The following is an 18954-nucleotide window of genomic DNA, read 5'->3' on the forward strand; positions in this document are numbered from 1 at the left end:
ATATATATATATATATATATATATATATATATACATATATATATATATATATATATATATATATATATATATATATAGTCAGGTGCATACATATTGGGACATTGACAGAATGTTCATATTATGGCCTCTATTCACCACCACAATGACTTTGAAATGAAACAAACAAGATGTGCTTTAACTGCAGACTTTCAGATTTAATTTGAGGGTAATTACATCCAAATCAGGTGAATGGTGTAGGAATTACAACGGTTTCTATATGTGCCTCCCACTTTTTAAGGGGCCAAAAGTAATGGGACAAACTAAACAATCCTAAATCTAACTTTCACTTTTTAATACTTTGTTGCAAATCCTTTGCAGTCAATTACAGCCTGAAGTCTGGAACGCATAGACATCACCAGACACTGGGTTTCATCCCTGGTGATGCTCTGCCAGGCCTCTACTGCAAATGTCTTCAGTTCCTGCTTGTTCTTGGGGCATTTTCCCTTCAGTTTTGTCTTCATCAAGTGAAATGCATGCTCAATCGGATTCAGGTCTCGGGATTGACTTGGCCATTGCATAACATTCCACTTTTTAGCCTTAAAAAACTCTTTGGTTGCTTTTGCAGTATGCTTCGGGTCATTGTCCATCTGTACTGTGAAGCGCTGTCCAATGAGTTTTGAAGCATTTGACTGAATATGAGCATATAATATTGCCCGAAACACTTTAGAATTCATTCTGCTGCATTTGTCAGCAGTCACATCATCAATAAATACAAGGGAACCAGTTCCATTGGCAGCCATATATGCCCACGCCATGACACTACCACCACCATGCTTCACTGATGAGGTGGTGTTTTGTATAATGAGCAGTTCCTTTCCTTCTCCATACTCTTCTCTTCCCATCACTCTGGTACAAGTTGATCTTTGTCTCATCTGTCCATAGGATGTTGTTCCAGAACTGTAATGGCTTTTTGAGATGTTGTTTGGCAAACTGTAATCTGGTCTTCCTGTTTTTGAGGCTCACCAATGGTTTACATCTTGTGGTGAACACTCTTTATTCACTCTTGTGAAGTCTTCTCTTGATTGTTGACTTTGACACATATACACCTACCTCCTGGAGAGTGTTCTTGATTTGGCCAAATGTTGTGAAGGGGTTTTTCTTCACCAGGGAAATAATTCTTCTGTCATCCACCACAGTTGTTTTCCATGGTCTTCTGGGTCTTTTGGTGTTGCTGAGCTCTCCGGTGCATTCTTTCTTTTTAAGACTGTTCCAAACAGTTGATTTGGCCACACCTAATGTTTTAGCTATCTCTCTGATGGGTTTGTTTTGATTTTTCAGCCTAATGATGGCTTGCTTCACTGATAGTGACAGCTCTTTGGATCTCATATTGAGAGTCGACAGCAACTGATTCCAAATGCAAATGTCACACCTAGAATCAACTCCAGACCTTTTACCTGCTTAATTGATAATGAAATAACGAGGGAATAGCCCACAACTGTCCATGAAATAGCTTTTGAGTTGATAGTCCCATTACTTTTGGCCCCTTAAAAAGTGGGAGGCTCATATTGAAACTGTTGTAATTCCTACACCGTTCACCTGATTTGGATGCAATTACCCTCAAATTAAATCTGAAAGTCTGCAGTTAAAGCACATCTTGTTTGTTTCATTTCAAAGCCATTGTGGTGGTGAATAGAGGCCAAAATATGAAAATTCTGTCAATGTCCCAATATTTATGCACCTGACTGTATATATATATATATATATATATATATATAGATAAGATAGATATATAAATTGAGATAGATATATGTATAGAAAGATATAGATAGATATAGATATATACAGTATAGAGAAAGGGGAGGAGGGGGGAGAGAGAGGGAGGGGGAGAGAGAAGGAAGAGAGAGGGAGGGAGGGACAGGGAGTGAGATAGAGGGAGAGAGAGAGGGAGGGAGGAGAGAGACAGAGAGGGAGTAAGGAAAGAGAGAAAGGGATGGAGGGAGAGAGAAAGGGAGGGAGAGGGAGGAAGGAACAGGGAGGGAGGAGAGAGACAAAGAGGGAGGGAGGGAGGGAGAGAGGGAAGAAGGGACAGGGAGGGAAGGAGAAAGGGAGAGAGGAGTAGGGAGTGAAACAGAGTGCGATGGGGAGGGAGACAAAGAGGGAAATAGAGGAAGAGAGAGGGAGAGAGGAAGGGCGAGAGAGGGAGGACGGGACAGGGGGGGAAGGGAGTGCATACAGAAAGCTCCTGCAGCTGCAGCAGGCAATCCATCAGCCTCCTGATGGGGGCGGACACTTCACTGCATTAGGCCCCGTCCCCTATCCGTGCACCTGCGAATCGTGGCATTATGTCAACAAGGGGGCGGGGCTTCCATAGAGAGCCACTGTTGGGTCCGTGAATCAGTGGCAGGGAAACTGTGCTGTGATGCTGCCAGGACCGGAAGCTGTCCAGGGTGAGTGGCCAGGTTCCAGTCAATATTTTTGGTGGTGTGGATGCCCCTGGATGACCGCCCCGTCGCCCCTCCCATAATCCAGCTGTATCACCAAAGATGGCGCTGGTGAGCAGCTGTTTCTGTGTAGGGCTGGAGAAATCAACTCACACAGGGTATAAAAATCAGGTGTTAGCTCACCTAATTGCTGCCCTTTGCACAGACCAAGTCCCAAATTAAGTATAAAGGCAAATACAGCGAATGGTTTTAATATAGTATAAGTTATATATATATATGGCACTGGTGAGCAGCTGTTCCTGTTTAGGGCTGGAGGGATCAGCCCACACGGGCAAGAAAAAGTCAGGTGTTAGCTCAGCTAACAGCTGGAGCAGTCACACAGTCCAGGTGGGACTGCAATTGGGGACCAGTGGGCCTGATTCAGAGCCGGACGCTCTGACAAGAGCGCTCGCTCTGAATCAGGGCCCTCCTACCTAAAATTGGAGTGGCCTCCTGGCCGCTCGCATAGCTGTGGGTGACCACCCCAGCTTATGCGAGTGGCCAAAAAGATGGTCGCGATGGTCAAGACCATCGCGACCATCGGGCTTGCGACGAGACCCAGCGGTAGGGTCTCGCTGCCGCAAGCCCAGGAGTGCTTTTGGCTCTATCAGAGCCAAAAGCACTCCCACTGACATCACTAGTGATGTCAGTGGGGCCGGCCCCAGACAGTAGGCGTTCCCATGGTAGGCGTTCCTTTGGTGCGAGACCCATAGTGACGGCTTGGCCGTCGCTATGCGGGTCTCGAGCATGCGCACGACAGAGCTCCCTCCATCATGCGCATGCGCACTAAGGCACTATCGACCCGCTTGCGAGCGCTCAGCACTCGCGAGTCTGAATCAGGCCCAGTGTGTGCTGGGAAGCCACTGGTGGCTAGGAAGCCGGGGTTGACCTACAGAAGGTAGGGAGAACGATAAACCTCTAAAAGAGTTAAGACTGCAACTGTGAGGCTGTGGGAGTCAGCTAGCTAAAGACCAGGCCAGAGCATGTGTTAACCTGTTAGAGGAAACAGGACAGCTGACAATTGAGAAGCCAGCGGCCAAGCTAGGCCAGCCTAACTATCCCAGTGTTATTCTGCAGAAAGCAGAGAGAGACTTTGGGCCTGATTCAGAGCCGAACGCTCTGACAAGAGCGCTCGCTCTGAATCAGTGCCCTCTTCCCAGAAAATGGAGCGGCCTCCTGGCCGCTCGCATAGCTGTGGGTGACCACCCACAGCATATGCGAGCTGCCAAAAAGATGGTCGCGATGGTCAAGACCATCGCGACCATCGGGCTTGCGACGAGACCCTGCGGTAGGGTCTCGCTGCCGCAAGCCCAGGAGTGATTTTGGCTCTATCAGAGCCAAAATCACTCCCACTGACATCATCACTCCCACTGACATCATCATTACTGATGTCAGTGGGGCCGGCTTCAGACGGTAGGCGTTCCCATGGGAACGCCTCCATCTGGCAGCCACGCCCCCGGCACGCCCACCAAAGGGGGCATGCTGTCACTCACCATCGACAGCACGCCCCCTTTGGTGCGAGACCCCGAGCGACGTATTCCTCGTCGCCCGCCAGGTCTCGCGCATGCGCACGACGGAGCTCCCTCCGTCGCGCGCATGCGCATTCGCACAACATCGACCCGCTTGCAAGCGTCCTTTCCCTTTGGACGTTATTTGCAGACTAGCTGTGCAAGGTTAGTCAGGGGCAAAGAAGTGAGTCAGTGCCCTGTCATTTACCTTTAAATGCTGACAGTAAAGCACTTTTATTTTATTAATAACTTGAAAGCTATGTGTGGACCCTGATTAAAGCACCTAACACTGCACGACTGACACCCATCTACCAAGCTAATTACCCCAACCCAAGTCATTACAGTATATATATATATATATATATATATATATATATATATATATATAATGACTGTAATCACATTGACTGGGTAAAATCCAACAGAAGCTTTATTTCCTCACCACAGGCAGGTATACAGGACAGTGCAGTGTTCACAGGCAAGATGTTACAGGCTGGTACACAGAGTCTTCCAAATAGCAATACACTAGTCACTCCCGAGCCTATAACCTGGGCAACTATTTCCCCATCACGATCACTGTAGACCTGCACTGACACAACTTTAAAGAGAGATAACAGGTGCTGCCAATTAGTCTTGCTTGTGGCTTACAACAGAGTCCAGGAAAACCTGGCCTGGAGCTCGTTACCATGCTGTTTTATTGCTCCATTTCTGCACAAACCTGCTGCTCCACATTAACCTCATGTGATCGCAGGCTGTCCCTGTCACAATAAATATATATATGTTATTGGTGGTGGACTGTTACAATTCTGTCTTGACAAAGGCTTATTTTGAAGACGAAACGTCGACTGCTTTATGGAATAAATGTCAAATTTTTTGAACTTCTCTTATCTACAATATTGAGAAGTCTGGTGAGTGCTCTCCCTACACCTGCTAGTGTATATATATATATATATATATATATATATAATACGAGCAAAAAATAGCGGCACTCCGAGGCTTGAGTGGCAATCAACAAAATGTATTTAAATCATATTACATAGACAGGCCGACATTTCAGGGCATCTGCGCCCCTTTGTCAAGATTACTCACCTTGACAAAGGGGCGCAGACGCCACGGAACGTCGTCCTGCACATGCGCAGAACGAAGCGTGTGCATATGCGTATGCAAACCATTGGGCCGCTTGCGAGCGCACAGTCCCTAGTCCGCTTGCGAGTCCCTAGTCTTTGCGTGTGGGGGGTTTAGTAGAATTACAAAGTACTGGAATGTCAAAGCGTGCTGCATTACTAAGATGGCGAAGCAAAGATTCCTTGTATTTGGCCAGCGGGATTGGAGAGTGGTTAAGTAGCCAGAATGCAGGAGATGGAAATAATATCAGACTGCAAGTTTGATAGACGTGGACAATCCCACCATACATGTCACAGAGAGCCTATGGCGGCTGAGCATCTCCAGCAGGAACTGGAAACTGATGGAAATATAGCATGCAGCAAAGAGGGGTGTCACTCTATACCATTGCATTAAAATCTTATATTGTGTCTCTTTAACAGTAATACAAATATAGTTTGAAAGAGCTTTAAGAAAAATATTCTGCCACTCTGAACCCAGGGTGGAATGGAGGATGCCTGATTAATTAGTAATAGTTGGTACAGGGTGGACCCTGTGTAAGAGGGGAATCGGGGGGAGACACATAGCTTCTCAAAAGAAGTAAGGTCCCTCTTAGCTAGGGCAGCCCTATTGTCTGAGGTTAGGAAAGGACGTACTTGTAGGAATTTCCAAAAATCGGAGTGAGAGATGTCCCAATCTTAGATCTCCGAGAATAGTTTAATGCCCGAAGCGGTCACCAGCTGGCCGACTCGAATGGGACCCGCAGCGGTTCAGTTGTAGAAGTGGGAAGGGTTGATGCCTGCAAGAAATGCGGGATTAGCCAAATATGAGGTGAGAGGGCCAAAGCTCGAGGAAATAGAAGGGTGACATCTCAAGGGGAAAGCGTGGGAGATATTGTTGGGTGAGGAGGAGAGATTTTGGGAAGAGAGTATAACTATGGCACTATTTCAGGTTGCTGTTTCATGAAGCAGCCTTCTATGGCGGCCCATTGCTTAATGTCTCTGCTTCAGGTGCATTCAAGGATTCTATTGAGATGTATGGCATGATAATAAGATTTAATGTCCGGGAGTTGAAGATCACCCACCTGTTTTTGGCGTGATAATAAATCACGTCTAATTGTAGGTCTTTTCCAGGACCAAATGAACTGTCGGATCAATAAAGCGAGTGAACAGAACCAAGACTCAAGTAGTGTTCCCCCTATCCAGTGCCCTTATACAGTGCCCCCTGTAGTGGTCCTCCCTATTTAGTGCCCCCAGTATTGGTCCCCTAGTAGTAAGCCCCTTATATAGTGTCCCCAGTAGTAGTTTTCCTTGTGCCCCTAGTAGTAAGCCCCTTATATAGTGCCCCCAGTAGTAATTTCCCCCCAGTAGTAGTCCCCAGTAGAGGTTCCCCATCCCGATGCTAAATTGCATCCAAGAGGTTCCTAGCATAATAATGGCCATAATTATTTGCCTGCCCACCGCGTCCAGGTGACCTCTATCAGGCAGGTCCCTAATACTCCTATGGAACAAATACAGGGCACGGGACGCCCCAGGCCAACCCAGAAGAACCGCCCCATGGCATCACACTAGGAGTGAGCTCCAGCCCGGCTCTTGCAGTGGGCACTGCAGCAGTCAATGAGAGTCTGTGTGACTCTCATTGGCTGCTGGTTAACACACACATCGCCGCCGCGCGGCGGTGATGTGTGTGCAGCAGCAGCAGCAGCCAACGAGAGTCTGTGTGACTCTCATTGGCTGGTGGTTAACACACACATCGCTGCCGCGCTGGCGGCGATGTGTGTGTTAAACTGCACAGCCTGAGCCCGCCTCTCACCCTCCTCCTGGCGCTATTGGCTATTGGCTCAAGGGGAGGGAAGGGGCTCAGCTGTGCAGCACAGGACCAGCACTGGGCGCAGGGAAGCCCAGCGCCGGTCCTGTGTAAATGTGTAGTGCTGACCGCACACATTGCGGTCAGCACTACACTGCCTAACCAGGACGGGCCGGACCATGGCCGGTGGCGCGCCCCCACCCCCCACGCCCCGCCTGTCCTATGGCGCCCAGGGCACGTGCCCCGCTCGTTATTGAAGGAAAGGGGATTGGGAAAGACTTCTGCACCAGTAGATATACTTCAGTATAATTAGTATAAAGCCCCAGATTTGAACAGTTCACCAATAGTATTTGATGATATAGTAATAGAGGGTGCTGCCGGGGACAATAATAAAGTACTATTGAACAAAATAAAAATAAAAAAATGTCCTCTTTGTTGGTGCACTATTGAAATTGATTAAAATATAACTTTTAATATTAGTATTAAGATAACAAAACTTACATAGAGTGAAATATAGAAAAAGCCCCGCTCGCCCTACCCTAGTTGCGCCCCTGCTCAGTAAATTCCAGATGTCGCAGTGTTATATGCCACAGACATTTACTTCTGTTCTTTTTAGATTATTTTGTCGTCCTGTATCCCTGAGAGCTTTGATTTGATAGATACCTAAATGCAAGTAGACTTACAGTGCTGAACGTTCTCCTGCTGCAACAAAAGTATGATTCATTTGCAATAAAATACTCTGAGTCTACAATGACTCATATCTTTTGTCCATTTCCTTTTAAATAGATTTCCTGGGGAGAAATCACAGCACAAAGTTGTGTGAGAGTTCCTGCGGTGTTGGTATTTTGGAAGAAAGGTTTGTTATAATTGATAGCAAGCACCATCTAAACCCTGTAGTTATTCCATCAATAAATCCGCTCACTCTAGCTTTCAAATGTATAAAAAAATAAATAAATAAAACAAAAATACACTAAAAGGCTTTTGCAAACACTGCTACGCTGCAGGGACGCTTTGACGCAAAATTTAGTAAATGTGTTTTTAGTTCTGGGCTAGAGTGTTATTTTAAGATATTTTTCCAACAGATCTTGTATAGAACATAAATGCCAAAATCAACATTTTCAGTCCATTGGACACACAAAAGAAAAGTATATAACCTCTATTTTAGCAACATATCCATTTAACCTATAGACCTACATTCACAGTACAAACATGCTTATTTTATTTCTTGCTATGTATTTAACTTTGTGAAATTCACAGAGTGCATCAAAAAAGTTTCCAGTATATGGAGGTGACCAGGGCCGGATTAAAATCTGTTGGGGCCCCTGTGCAAAAAATATGGGGGGCCACTATTAAATATGGACGAAATGGGGGTATGGGCAATGGGGACCGTATTGCTCGTATGCTGGCACATAGACAAACAGCGATAAGTTAAACTCAGCGTTGCTTGTTAAATACTGAAAGGAGGACATAACCCCTTTAGCGAGTGCTAAAGAGGTTATGTCTCATTGTGAAATGGGGCCAATGGGCTCCACATGAAAAAAAAACACAGACACACACAGAAAAAAAAACCCAATATACACCCACAGGAGAAAAAAAAAACAGATATAGGCACCCACATGAAATATTACTCACCAGTTGCGCAATCTTATCCACATTACACCGCACATAGTGCCCCTGATTCACATTATACAACATAGTAGTGTTCCTATGTGTTATGACACACAGCAGTGCCCCTTTCACATGATGCCCACAGTAGTGCTGCTTATACACAATGCCCACAGTAGTAGTGCCACTAATACACATAATGCCCACAGCAGTAGTGCCTCTTATACAATGCCCACAGCAGTAGTAACCATTATGCAATGCCCCCAGTAGTGGTGCTCCTTATGCAGTGCCACCAGTAGTGGCCCTTATGCAGTGCCCCCAGTAGTGGTGCCCCTAGTAGTGGCAGTGTCCACAGTGGTAGTGCCCCTTATACAGAGCCCACAGTAGTGGTGCCCTCTAAGCAGTGCCCCCAGTATTGTGCCCATAGGAGTGGTGCCACTTATGCAGTGTCCCCTATGCAATGCCCCTATAAGTAGTGCCCCCAGTAGTCATGCCCCCAGTAGTAGTGCCCCTGTGGTAGTGCCCCCAATAGTAATGCCCCAGTAGTGATGCCACCTGTTTTAATGCCCCCAGTAGTATTGCACCTAATAGTAGAGCCCCCAGTAGTAGTGTCCCCAATGGTAATGCCCCAGCAGTAAACCCTCCAGTAGTAATGCTTCCTGTAGCATTGCCCCCAATAGTAGAGCCCCCAGTAGTAGTGCCTCCAGTAGTAGTGCCCCCATAAGTGGTGCCCCTTATGCAATGCCCCCATTAGTAGTGCCCCCAGTAGTAGTGCCCCCTGTGGTAGTGCCCCCAATGGTAATGCCCCAGTAGTGATGCCCCTTGTAGTCATGCCCCTAGTAGTAGTGTCCCCAATAGTAATGTCCCCTGTAGTAGTGCCCCCTGTAGTCATGCCCCCAGTAGTAGTGTCCCCAATAGTAATGCCCCCTGTAGTAGTGCCCCAGCAGTAATGCCCCCTGTAGTAGTGCCCCAGTAGTGCCCCCAATAGTAATGCCCCCTGTAGTAGTGCCACCAGAAGTAATGTCCCCTGTAGTAGTGCCCCCAATAGTAATGCCCCCTGTAGTAGTGCCACCAGAAGTAGTGTCCCCTGTAGTAGTGCCCCCTGTAGTAGTGCTCCCAGTAGCAGTGCCCCCTGTAATAGTGCCCCCTGTAGTAATGTACCCTGTAGCAGTGCCCACTGTAGTGAAGCCGCTTATACGAAAAAAAACCCACAATACTTACCTGAAGCCCCGCTCCCTCGTTTGCGTCCATCTGGCTGGCAGCTCCTCGGAACTATGGGAGAGAAGTCATGACGTCTCTCCCAAAGTGCACTGCGGGAGCCAGAAGTTGGAGCTCAGGTGTGAGCTCCAACCTCTGGCTGGCACTGTGGGGAGGGAGCCAGGCGCCCGCTGGTAACAAACTCTTAGCGGGCGTACAGCTACTGGAGCCTCCCTGCGGCGTCGGAGTTAGGTGGGCCGGAGGAGACGGAACTGATTCCGTCGCCCATTCCGGCTTACTTTAACCCCTGGTGAATGTGGGGGCACCTTATGTGTAGTGGCCCCCGGGACGACCGCCCATGTCGCCCTCCCTTTAATCCAGCCCTGGAGGTGATCATGTGGGAACAGGGTCCGGGTAGGAGAAGGAGATCGCACACTGGGCCTGATTCAAAGATGGGCGCTCATGCAATTTTCACGCAGATCGATTGCGCATGCGTATAAGCCGCACAGCACGTGCGCAGAAATCGCATTGCGATTGCGGACGCACAGTGGATCCCATCACAAAGTGACTGACAGGCTGTCAGCGTTTAAGGGTGGTAACAGGGAGTGGTCAGAAAAGCGCAGGCGTGCCTTTCCGTTAAAATGCTGTTACACGGCGTACATAAATTAGCTATTGCATACGCAGCTCTGTGTGTCAGAAGAGCACCTAAGGCTGCGGCAGGTCAAGATGGCCGCCAATGTGCTTCAATGTTATGGATATTTATGCAGGTATGCGTTGTTGCACGCAGGTAAGAAGGCAGCAGTGGGTGTCTTTATGCTCGGGTGAATCAGGACCACTGTAGCATATCTCCAACATTTTAAAATGTAAAAATCCGGATAAAATAAATCCAATCCATAACCTCATCTCTTTAGCCGGTCCACAAATCAAGTTTGCCCCGCCAAAATGAATTGACAATGCTGATAAACCCTCCAGAGGGTATACAATCGGGAAGGCGGCTGCTGGTATCCCGACAGCCGGCTTCCCGACTGTTATATCCCGGCGAGGATGAAATGCCGGGCGTCTATATCTAGACGCCTGTCATTTCCCCGACACTGCGAGCGGACAGCCGTGGGGGGATAGGGTTAGGTTTAGGGCACCCGGGGGGGACTTAGGGGTAGGCACCCCCCTGGGAGGGTTAGGGTTAGGCTAGGGGGAGGGGGGGCTTAGGTTTAGGCAGCGGGGAAGGGGGGGGTTAGGGTTAGGCACTTAGAGGGGGGATTAGGGTTAGGCACTTGGGGGGGATGTTAGGGGTAGGCACCCCTAAGGAGGCTTAGGGTTAGGGGGTTAGGTTAGTTTATACTTACCTTAGCGACGATCTGGATTTCCAGCGCTGTCGGGCTTCCGCTGCCGGGAACTCTGCTTTTGTCGGCCAGGCGCTGCCGGGAATTGAACCGCCTGCGGTATTTCATACCGATTCCCTCTAGAGACCTCAAATCTGCTTTTCGGGGAGATTGATTTTTATAACCCTGTCCCCCTAATCTCTAGGCCCCATAGACCAGGCATCTTCTGCAGTGACAGTACTTCCGTCACTGGGTATAAATAGTTCCTAAACTCATGGAAATAATGGGACCAGTGACAAACATAACTTGTGCCCAGTGCCGTAGTTAGAGATGTGTGAGCGGTGCCGCCTCCGGAGCACCTGCATTGGCATAATGCAGCCAGAAGAGCTGCTGCAGAGCCACCCAGAGGATCCCACACATGGAGCGATCAGGTGACTGACTGCCCGATATGCGGCACCCCCCTCCCCCACCCGCATATCGCTACATGGGATCGTAAATTGCTCCCCCAGATCAACTGAACATGCAGTAAGATCTGGAGGAGCGATGGATGACCCCCCGGGAGCGTGCACTGGCTGATAACATATCCACACACGGAACGATATAGCAGCGATATCGTTTCAATCCGTCGGATCGGCTGCTATATCGCACCATTAGGATGTTCTAGGCAGTGTTATTCTTCCTGGTGGTGGCAGCCCTGCCCACTCAGTATAACGTCATGATGTCACATGTTCAAGGGAGTGAGGTTGGCATATGGCAGAAATTTGCCCTTCTTCGGTCATAATACTTGTTTAGAAGTTGTGATTTGCATTTGCATCTTTCTGAGAGGATAGTGGCTGCTTAGTAAGGAATGCAAAGTCCATTTTAAATATACAGATGGTATTTGAATAATATAATTGTATCAATGACCCCCCTCCCCGTCCTATTGGTCTCTCTCTCTTGATTTTATCTCTGTCTTTCTCAACTCTGCCAATGATCTCTCTGTCTTTCTTTCTCTCTCTCTCTTGGTCTTATCTATTACTTTCTTATCTCTGTCCTGCCGTCTGTCTCTATCTCTCAACAGCCCCACCTCTCTCTCATCTCTGTCCACCCCTTCCCTCTGCAAGTCTTCTCTCATCTCTGTACTCTACCTTCTTTCTCTCCTCTCTGTTCCCCCTCTGCCTTGGTCACAGTGGAGGGATTGTGGGCGAGGAGAGAAGACATGATGAGGGTGGGGGTGGGGGGTTGCAGGCAGGTGAGGGGCAGTGGTATCTTCTACCCTGGCTAGCCTAAGGATTTGTATATGTGCGAAAGCACAAGATTGGGATCCTGTGCATGCGCACAAATTAGTTGGCTTGTAGAGACTGAGGTCCTGATTCAGAGCCGGACGCTCTGACAGAGCGCTCGCTCTGAATCAGGGCCGTCCCTCTTAGTTTTTGGAGCGGGCTCCTGGCCGCTCGCATAGCTGTGGGTGACCACCCACAGCTATAGCGAGCGGCCAAAATGATGGTCGCGATGGTCAAGACCATTGCGACCATCGGGCTTGCGACGAGACCCTTGCGGTAGGGTCTCGCTGCCGCAAGCCCTGGAGTGCTTTTGGTTTTTGGGATCGCCTCCGTCTGGGCAGCCACGCCCCCGGCACGCTCACCAAAGGGGGCGTGCTGTCAATCACCATCGACAGCACGCCCCCTTTGGTGCGAGACCCATAACGACGGCTTGGCCGTCTTCATTCGGTTCTCGCGCATGCGCACGACAGAGCCGCCTCCGTCGTGCACATGCGCACTTGGGCTACATCGACTCGCTTGCGAGCGCTCAGCGCTCGCGAGCGGGTCTGAATCAGGCCCTGAATCAGCTTAAATGGAAGTACAGGTAGTTTCACTCACTATTGGCCCTAAAGTTTTTCTTATAACTTTTTAAGTAAGTGACGTAATGTAGTAAAATGTGGCACAGACATACCTTGGTCCATGAGAAACATAAGGAAGTCATAGCAAGTGTTGATAGTGTACGCCATTAACATCCATGCCAGCTGTACATGCATGCGCGAAGTGAAGGACAGCAGCCTTGTCAGCAGGGGGAGCCACACCAACTGCCAGTGAGGATGCCAGTGAGGATGCCAGTTGGTGTGGTTCCTCTATTTGAATTTTGTACTGCGCTGCAGCCCCACCTCTGGGGCCGCCACTGCTAGTCAGTAGGTAGTGCTGCTATTGACAGTGATGTTATGTACTGAGGTCCTGATTCAGACTCGCTTGCGAGCGCTGAGCGCTCGCATGCGGGTCGATGTTGGGCCAGTGCGCATGCGCGAGACCCGGATAGCGACGGGCAAGCCGTCGCTATGGGTCTCGCTACAAAGGGGGCGTGCTGTCGATGGTGAGTGACAGCACACCCCCTTTGGTGGGCGTGCCGGGGGCGTGGCTGGCCTGACGGAGGCGTTCCCATGGGAACGCCTACCGTCTGGGGCCGGCCCCATTGACATCACAAGTGATGTCAGTGGGAGTGCTTTTGGCTCTGATAGAGTCAAAAGCACTCCAGGGCTTGCGGCAGACGAGACCCTACCACAAGGGTCTCGTCGCAAGCCCGATTATCGCGATGGTCAAGACCATCGCGACCATCTTTTTGGCCGCTCGCTATAGCTGTGGGTTGCCACACGCAGCTATGCGAGCGGCCAGGAGGCCGCTCTAAAAAAAGAGAGGAAGGGCACTGATTCAGAGCGAGCGCTCTGAAATAGCGTCCAGCTCTGAATCAAGCCCTGAGTCCACATTCATCGTGTCTGTGTGTTACCTGCCAATATAAACCTATATTGACTCCAGTATGTCTGGACAATAAATACGCGTTGTTCAGCTGTGCACCGGTTCATATTGACACGTAACACACAGACATGAGGTGGGGCTGGGTCAAATTTCACTAAATTACGTCAATTTCTTTAAAAGTTATAAGAAAATTTTGGGCTAATAGTGAGTGAAACACCCTGTACCATTTTGTTTTTCACCATTTTCCATAGAACACTCTACATTTGTCTGTTCTTGACAACTAATACTGGCAGGGAAGGGAGCTGACATCTCATTTTGTGTATGAGCAAAAAAATTGTGGCCATAATGCCACATTATACATACGACAAGTGCTCTATAAGCAGTTCTGGAGCAGTACTGCTTAGGTTATTGGCCTTTCCTATCTTTAGTTCAGACAATTGGTAAGGGTTGCAAAAGTACTTCAAAATATCTGCTTTTTGGACAGTTTTTTGAAATGTTGAAAATTATTGGAAGGATCAATGTGCACAAAATATTTCTTGTAGAACGGCCAAGATGTTCACATTAAAGTCTCCTAGTAGAAACAGTCATTTTATAGGCTAATCCAATATTTAAAAGTGAAGCTTAGCAATTAAGGGCTCAATTCAATTAGCCACGAAAAGTGCCGGCTGGTGAAAAGCGAAATGAATTTGCCTCTTTCGCCTGTTTTGCCGCAATGTTTTCACCATGCGCATCCCCGCTTATCGCCCTATTCAATTGTAAAACAGGCAAAAACGCGGATAGGCGAATGTTTTACAAAGCGAAACTAGTGAAAAGGATATATTTTTTCGGGGAAATCAGTCTGTACCCCATAAAAAGCTTCTGTGACCCTAGGAATCAATATAGAATAGCGTTAGTAGCCCTAATAAAAGTATTTAGTGACTTATTTTGAGGCAAAGGGCTGTTATATGCATATTTGCATATGTAAATGATAGAAAGCAATGTTTTTTTTTTCAGAAAAATAAGTACCGTAGTTACATTTGGGGTACATGAAAATGGGTACTAGTATATTTTGATTTAAAATGAAGATTTAAAATAATGTAAAAATACACCTGCTGCAATCTCAAAAACACCTGTCTCCATATAGCCCCCCAAAATACCAGGCCCTCCTACTTTTTACCCATTTTCCAACACTTTTTACATTTTCGCCCCAATAATGACATGTCATTTTTGCTGTTTAAATTTTTTTTTTACGTTTTGTTTTCCACTGATTAGTCATTAGGGGGTGTCCAAAGGGTTCTGGATCAATCCCCCACATTTGCACTACAAAATAGCGATTTTGCACTTCAAATTCGCCTTCCTATATGTGGAGAAACTTTTTTGACTATTTTTCCATGTAAAGTTTTTGTGTAGGCAAAAACGTCCTGGAATTGAATACGGATAAAAGTAGAAAACAGACGAAAATCGCAACTCGGTGAAAACTTTTCTCCAAACTGCACTTTTCACGGCTAATTGAATCCGGCCCTAAGTAGGAATGCAAAGTGCCTAATGCCTCAGTGATATCACTAGAGCCTACTGAATTGATAAGCTTAAGTCATATACCAATTTATTGGGTATGAGGTAAAAGTAACAGTATGCCTCACGAAACCCATCAGTCAATCACAGAGTTTGCTCAGTATATGATGGAACCTCAAACTACTAGGGTAATCCAGAAAGTACACACCGTTTGCCAGTAAAAAACAAACAAAAAAAACCTTAATTCAAACATGAGCTTTAGAATCCTCTTCGGTCCACTGAACCAGTTGCTGACTGAAGGCATCAACTCAACATCACTTCCAAAAAGTCACTTACAAACCGTTTCCTGTCCAGGAACTCTTTGAGCTTAGCGAAAAGATGAAAATCACTTGGAGCAAGTTCTGGCCTAGAGTGTGGATGATAGAAAGCCTCCCACCCAAAACTGTGACAAGTGTCCCGGTTGATCTTCGTCAAGCATGTTTGTTCATCCATTATTGAACTTTTCACACAACTTTTTCACATCACGATACACCTGCTATAATCGACAATACATTTATTCAGGTCTCGTTTTCTGTGCATTTAAGTATTGAATATCTCTCCACACGTCATGGTTAGAAGGATTTTGTATCATTCATCTTAACAATGCACAACATCGCCAAAAACAACAAACAGCACGGTACTCACAGAGCGCTTAGAAAATGATTAGGGGGACCACCCGACCATAAATTGGGGAGAGTGAATGACCTACACGGTGGGAATGTGCAAACCGTCTTTACTTTCTGGATTACACTCATCCAATTTAGGGAACAGTTGTACAAATCGATGCCCTGCCCTACAATAGGCCTGTTGGTTGGTACAAGTTTAACCTTTGTCAGTTTGATCAATTCCCATTACAGAAAAGTCTTCAGGTTATAAACCACTTAGAACTTCAGCATATCAAGTGAAGAGGTCCAATCTGATCCCTCAGAAGTGTGCACAAAATGTATCAGTGTGAAATAAATATCACCATGGCAACTCCCAGTCCCTCAATTACACCCCTGGATGTGCCAGCCATCACTGATGGCTGTTTGATTTGTGAGAGAAACCACTTGAGAACTGAACCCAAGACGGTATAACTCAATACTACTATTCAAACTCTTGATGAACCCAAATTAACATAAAATATTGCAATAGGTTCCAATACCTGTTTCATCTTATTTAGTACTCAATGGAATGTATGGAGTGGATTTTATGGCATGAGCAAACTTTAGGTCACATGGGAGTCCAGGATTTTCATATAAAAAGGGAGGGGAACCTATTCTGTGGCCTTACCACAACTACAATTAATAACTTCTCCGTGACACATGATTATGCTTAGTAAATATAGCAATTCCTTTATTTGTCACAAATAGCAATGGGTATTTCATTACAGATATTCAAACATTTAATCTAAAAGCAAAGGCAGAAGTTACTCTGAATTAAGGAGTGTGTCCATTATGTGGCCTGGAGGTGAGAGGGCATGCAAGTATTCGTTACACCCACTACCCAGGAGGCTGGAACCACATCGCTGCAAACTGCGCAATGTGGCTCAGCAATGCAGTGCTCTGTACCTGGCTTAAAGCATGGAGGAGGGTATCCAAATTTCCACTGAAGAAGTCATTTTAACGATTCATGGTGCCCCCTATGGGTGTGTATGGGGGATTGAGTGTTTACATGACAGTAATCCCTGTTGTGCTGTCTTCTGTATATACATGCAGTTATGTAGGAGGAAAAATACTTTATGTTGCTAGTTTTAGTCTAAGTTCCTTTAAATAAGACAACTTACAATTTTAGCAATCAAATCACAACGATGCAAGAAATATCCATATTCATATTTCTTTTTACAAAAATAAATCTCAGTGCTGGTGGCGTGATTTATTTAAATAGCCTTAGGCATATATGAATATCTAATATAGGTGAAAAGAAATGAAAAAGTGTGCTGACCTAAATAATGTATCTACAAATTCTAGATGACATATGGACATACGCACCAAAATGTACTGCACTGCATGTATTAAATACAGTACATGTATCTAATTATAATAAATAAGAAAGCGCCAAATACAGCAGCTTAAAATACAAAAAAATTTAATTTTTGTAAAAGAGGAGAAGCTGCAGAAACAACCAGAGCATTTATGTTATGATGAAATTTGTTCTCATTATCTATGTTACGTGTAACTCACTGAAGAATTATAATAGATGCTTGAAAAGTTTTAGTTTTGATCAAATTTACCCAGTTTGAAGGCCTCAAACATATCACAGGCATGATTTCACATGGACAGAGCACAAGAAAAAGACCTCAGAAAGAAAGAAACAAAAAAAAAAACAATAGTGAAATAGGGTAAACAGGCCACAAAACCAACAGTGTAACTACACTGAATTCTTGTATAAATGATTAGATTACAACAGAATTGGTATATAATGCCGGCTGTCGGGATGCCTCCTGTCAAAATACCGACAGCGGCATCCCGATGGTTGGTATCCCGACATAGGTCTGGTAAGTATACTTACCCTCCCCCCTTATCCCCCTAACCCTCCCTTCTTGTAGCCTAACTCTAACCCTCCCAACCCCGCACCCTAACCCTCCCGGTTAGTGCCTAAACCTAAGTCTTCCCCCTTAGTGCCTAACCCTCCCCCCCCAGTGGTGCCTAACCCTTCTCCCTAGGGGTGCCTTGCCTCCCCTCAAAACCTAACGCTAACCCCGCTAAGCTACCTAAACCTAACCCTCAACTCACCGCGCGGCTAACAGCTAAGGGCGCCCCGGACTTACCTAGTTTGGGCTGGCGTCCTTCTGGATTCCCCCATCGGGATTAAGATAGGCGTTGGTATTTCGACGCCTATCTTAAAACCCTTGTCGGGTTTCCCCTGTCGGGGTTTAGACCGGAACAGCTATATTGCATTATTTGCATTTATAAAATAGACCTTTGGTACTGTGTGCTGATTCTAAGCTAAGGACTGTACCTCAAATAGACACCAATGCAAATGGCAGTTTATTTTTTTTAAGAAAAAAGAGCAGTAAAATTATTTATACAAATTGTTCTATAACTAAAGTGTCCCTTTATGTAAATAGTTGGTCCAACCTATGCTACTCCTACAACAAGGGGCAGGGGGTAGGCTCTGTGTGGCTTGGGGGGAAGGGGGTAGGCTCCAAGTGGTTTGGAGGGGACCCCCACAACTTAGATGGCATGCTTCTTGCATATTCACTATGCTATGCTTCTTAATAATATCCCTTTCACATCGCAAACTCGGCTCTTACCCAGGATTTTGAACACAGGTCCAACCCAGCTGCGACCTGGGTCAGACCCCTTTCACACTGCACCTTCAACCAGGGTTATTCCCAGGTTGGCCCTGTTCACACTGAACCCGGGTCAGCCCTGTTAACTATGGATGTCATTAACACTTTACTTTTTCAGGCTCACAAAGATAAGATCACAAAAGGGAGGGGGTGGGGACTGCTCACAGCATTGCAGGAATCATGGCTAGTGGATTATCACTGTGTAGCCCAGAGTTCATGAGTGTTTGTGCTTTACTGCTGTTTGATTCAGCCAGTGAGAGCATGATGACAGCATAGTGTACAGTTCACTTCTATTAGCCTTCACTGTAATGACAGTAGTATTAACCCCTTCCAGGCTGCCAGAATACTGCCTCTGCTGTTGTCTGCAGTGTGCTGCCTGTTTGATTGGCTGCTGACATCATCAAGTGAGACCCAGGAACATCCAATCAGTGG

The 18954-nt window shown here is 46.6% G+C and overlaps 1 protein-coding gene across 1 annotated transcript in view; it reads right to left on the reverse strand.

Annotated features, from left to right (window-relative positions):
* SLC24A3 (solute carrier family 24 member 3) overlaps positions 1 to 18954 on the reverse strand; it is a 489239-nt gene that overhangs the window by 217381 nt on the left and 252904 nt on the right. The window lies entirely within an intron of this gene.

This window comes from Taudactylus pleione, unplaced genomic scaffold (genome assembly GCF_031769625.1).
Source record: "Taudactylus pleione unplaced genomic scaffold, aTauple2 ptg000201l, whole genome shotgun sequence".
Classification (NCBI taxonomy): domain Eukaryota; kingdom Metazoa; phylum Chordata; class Amphibia; order Anura; family Myobatrachidae; genus Taudactylus; species Taudactylus pleione.